The 4,618-nt window shown below is 43.2% G+C and overlaps 1 protein-coding gene across 3 annotated transcripts in view; it reads right to left on the bottom strand.

Annotated features, from left to right (window-relative positions):
* STIM1 (stromal interaction molecule 1) overlaps nt 1–4,618 on the bottom strand; it is a 195,510-nt gene that overhangs the window by 99,631 nt on the left and 91,261 nt on the right. The gene's annotated exons all lie outside the window — the stretch shown is intronic.

Raw genomic sequence — 4,618 nt, 5'->3', positions numbered from 1 at the left:
AGCAGGAATCATGGCTATCTTCTTCATGGCTGAATCCTAGCTTCTAGCCAAACTCTAGCACCTAGCAAAGTCCCTAGCACAACAGCTGGGCTTCAATAAACGTTTGTTGAATAAACAAATGAATGCCCAAAAGAACCTGTTGCATGAAGGAGCAAATTCAGAGATGAACAAATACAGTCCTTGCTCACAGAAAGTACTAGAATGAGCATAGTACATGAGTTACAAAGACACCAAGTAGAATATGGTAAAGGGTCAAGAGACCAGAGCAACAGGAAACAGCACAGTCTGAACAACAGGTAGAAGGCAGTGGGGACAGAAGGGAAGGCTACCTAAGCACAGCAACCCAAAAGCAAGGAGCACAGCATCTCACATGGTTTGATTTATTAAAAGAGCCAAAGTCAGAACTTCCCTGGTGGTCCAGTGGTAAGACTCCATGCTCCCAATGCAGGGGGCCCGGGTTCGATCCCTGGTCGGGGAACTAGATCCCGCGTGCATGCCTCAACTAAGAGTCCGTATGCTGTAACTAAGAAGTCTGCAGGCCACAACTAAAGATCCCGCATGCTGCAACTAAGATCTGGTGCAGCCTAAATAAATAAATCAATAAACAAATAGGCCAAAGTCAAAGGGTTCCTTTTGCCAATCTTGCAAAAGCTCCTGGCATAGAATGGGAGTAATGGATAGTGGGATCTCTCATCATACTCAAACTCTAAATGGCAGAGTTGGAGGAGCTTTGAAGGGCATTAAGGGCCACTGCTCACTTTACAAGTAGAGAAGGAAACTGAGGCCATGAAATGGGGTTGTTTTGCCGTAGGTGGGCTGGCAAAATAGTGTTAGAACCAGATTAGAAGCCTCACTAACTTTTTTAAAATTTATTTTATTGAAGTATGGTTGATTCACAATGTTGTGTTGATTTCGCAGCAAAGTAATTCAGTTTTACATATATGTAATATTTTTTCATATTCTTTTCCATTACGGTTTATCATAGGATATTGAATATAGTTCCCTGTGCTCTACAGTAGGACCTTGTTGTTTAACCATTCTAGATATAATAGTTTGTATCTTCCAACCCCACACTCCCAATCCATCCATCCGCCACCCCCCTCCCGCTTGGCACATACAAGTCTGTTCTCTATATCTGTGAGTCTGTTTCTGTTTTATAGATAAGTTCATTTGTGTCATATTTTAGACTCCACATATAAGTGGTATCATATGGTATGTGTCTTTCTCTTTCTGACTTACATCACTTAGTATGATAACCTCTAGGTCCATCCATGTTGCTGCAAATGGCATTATTTCATTTTTTATGGCTGAGTAGTATTCCATTGTACATGTACACCACATCTTCTTTATCCTTTCCTCTGTCAATGGACATCTAGGTTGTTTCCATGTCTTGGCTATTGTGAATAGTGCTGCTATGAACATAGGGGTGCATGTATCTTTTCGAATTATAGTTTTTTTCTAGATATATACCCAGGAGTGTGATTGCTGGATCACATGGTAGCTCTATTTTTAGTTTTTTGAGAACCCTCCAAACTGTTCTCCATAGTGGCTGCACCAACTTACATTCCCACCAACAGTGCAGGAGGGTTCCCTTTTCTCCACACCCTCTTCAGCATTTGTTATTTGCAGTCTTTTTAATGATGGCCATTCTGACTGGTGAGAAGCCTCACCATCTTCTTATGCCATGTCTTGTGGCAAGACTATGGTTGGGAGATCCAGATGAGCCTGTGCAACAGGGCTTCTTAGAACTACTAATTATTACTCTCCAAGGCCAACAAACAGGGGTGGCGGGGAATGGGTTCCATTAGGTTCTGTTTGTCTATTAAGGGCAAGCACAGAAGCCCTAGCTGAGCTTGTGCCATTCCCCAAGCAGGGTAAAACAGAACTTCCCGGTTTTGCCTTAACTTCTTCAGTGTCTAGCACTAGCCAAAGGCCCCTTCTTCACTAGGACTTAGAAACAAAGTTAAAAAGACACTAGAGGGGCACTCAGTCACCCCTTTGTGTACCATTTCTACCATCTTCCTCCTCTCAGTATTCTTTTCTTCAAATTTTGATCTCACAAGAAGCCTCCTTCCAGAAGAAGATGGCTAATCCTTAAAGTTAGTCCCCACCAAGCAGGTCATGCCCTCAATAACTTGGGCTTCTGGTCCTTCTGGCTGTTCTGATTCCTGGGGCCTACTCCTGGGTCTCCTGCAGGGCTTTGGACTCTTGCCCATCTGCTTAACAGCCTATTTGCCTGCACTTTTAAACCGATAACCTTTCTGACTGAATTAGAAGTGTCTGACCCCAAGTTCAGTGTTCACATGCTGGCATTTTAACAGTCATTTATGACTTTCAAACAGCTATTTGATGAAATAGCTAGCTAAAGGCAGTGGCAGTACAAAGAGAAGTAAGACACACTTTTCTGGCCTCCAGGGTCCCCTCCATTCCTACCCCCCAATTATTAAAATATATACTGAATTACATAAGTGGTGGATGTAGGTCTTTGAATCTGACTTTCTTATACCCTGACTACTCCTAAGGATTAATTTTCTTATCTGAAAAATCAGTAAAGTTCTTTAAAATTGGTAAACCCCTATAAAAATGTCAGTTGTTCATTTGTCAGTTCTCTGTTCTTTGCTTTACCTGTGAGTCTGATGTTCCCAACTACAGCAGGAGGAGTCTGATTTTTCCAGTATCCCTTGTGTCTGGCCCTGGGCTGGGCAGCACAGTACCCGGTTCTAGTGACAACTGAAAGGTGCATACAGGTTTGGAAGATTCACTTTCTCAACTCTGGGGTCCCACACACCACAGGTCTTTACATTCTTTACATTCTAAAGGCGTCTGTGCCAAGAAGTGTGACCGTCCCAGAGAAATTCAACACACTCTGGTTCAAAAGCCACCCCAAATTCTCTGATCTGGCGCCTGACCCAAACATTCCTGTGTCCTGGCCAGTACTTGTCAGGGTCTGAGATGGCCAAAAAAATAATTACAAACAACTCAAAACAGCTTTCTGCTAGGAAGAGTTTTCTAACAGTGCTGGGGTGGCCATTCAAGGACCAGCCCAGATAGGGACTTGGCACAGTGCCCTGGGGAGATGTCCAACCTATTAGTGGACCCTCTAGGATTATACCCTCTGGGTTCAGAAGTGGGGCTGGCTCCCAATAATCAGTGCTTATCACAGCAGCCCCAAGAGCACAGTGATAAAGGCCTTGAAGATATAAACACTGAGGAGCCAGGCACACCACTGCATGGGGTAAAAACAATGTGGATTACAGTTTCCATAGCAACAAGAGGTTCTTCCTCAAGCCTCCCAGGCCCACTGCTGGCTGGCTTACCAGAGAACACATTCCTAGGCTCCAAAAGAGACCAAGACTAGGAGAGAACCTCTCACCATCTTTCTGCCCCATATACGCCTCCACTCAAACAATACAAGGAAGCTAACTGGGCCCCCTTCTTATTTTCCTGAGAGAAGATAACCAAGAACACCTACTGAAAAACCTGGCAGTCAGGATGATCGTTCTAAGAACTAGGTTCGCAGCCCTTCCTTACCCGATGCAGCTCTCAGCTATGGTAGCAGAGCAATTCCCCTGAAGAGGGACTGACTATTAGGAATGAAGTATGCCTGAGCCTCCTTACAGCCCAGGCTCCCTGACCCTGCTCCCTCATCTGCACAAGCCTGATGCGATTTCTGAGGAAAGGCCTCTCTGGCAAAGCACATTCCAGCTCACAGAGAACGGAGTTCAGGTCTCAAAGTCTCTTGCCTGGGTTACTACAATAGCTTCCTCACTGATCTCCCTGTCTCTGCTCTAGTCTCTCTTAAACTCATCCTCTACCAAAGCAGTCAGTATAATTTTTTCTAAAATTCAAATCTGACTAGACCACGGTCCTGAATAAAATCCTTTTCAGTTTCCCATAAAAACCTGTACACAAATGTTCATAGAAGTTTTATGTGTAATGGCCAAAAAATGGAATCAGTCTATATGTCCTTCAACAGGTGAATGGTTACACTCTAGTACTTACATATTACTCAGCAATAAACAAGAATGAAGTAATGATTCACATACCTTCCCTGGGTGAAGTCTCAGGGAATTATGCTGCGCAAAAAAAGCCAATTCAAAAAGGTTACAAACTCCACAATTCTATTTATATAACATTTTTTAAAGGGCAGAATTTTAGAAATGGAGGATAGAAGGGTTAGGGACACAGAAGGGCATGGGAGGGAAGGGTGTGATTACAGAAGGACAACATGAGGGAATTCCCTGGCAGTCCAGTGGTTAGGACTTGGCGCTTTCACTGCCAAGGGCCCGGGTCGATCCCTGGTCGGGGAACTAAGAATCCCACAAGCCACTCGGCCGGCTAAAAAAGAAAAAAAATAAATAGAAAGATAACATGAATGATCCTTACGGTGTTGGAACAGAACTTGGTACACACACACACACGTGCACACATACACAAATACATGTAAAAGTGAGGAAATCTGAACAAGATCAGTGGACTGTATTAATGGCAATATTCTGATTGTGATATTATACTACAGCTTTTCAAAATGTTACTGTGGGGGAAACTACACAAAGTTTCCCAGTGATTTCTATATTATTTCTTTTTTTTTTTTTTTTTTTTTTTTTTTTTTTTTTTT

Source organism: Lipotes vexillifer, unplaced genomic scaffold (assembly GCF_000442215.2).
Source record: "Lipotes vexillifer unplaced genomic scaffold, Lipotes_vexillifer_v1.1 scaffold557, whole genome shotgun sequence".
NCBI lineage: Eukaryota > Metazoa > Chordata > Mammalia > Artiodactyla > Lipotidae > Lipotes > Lipotes vexillifer.
This window is presented reverse-complemented; position numbering and strand designations above follow the sequence as displayed.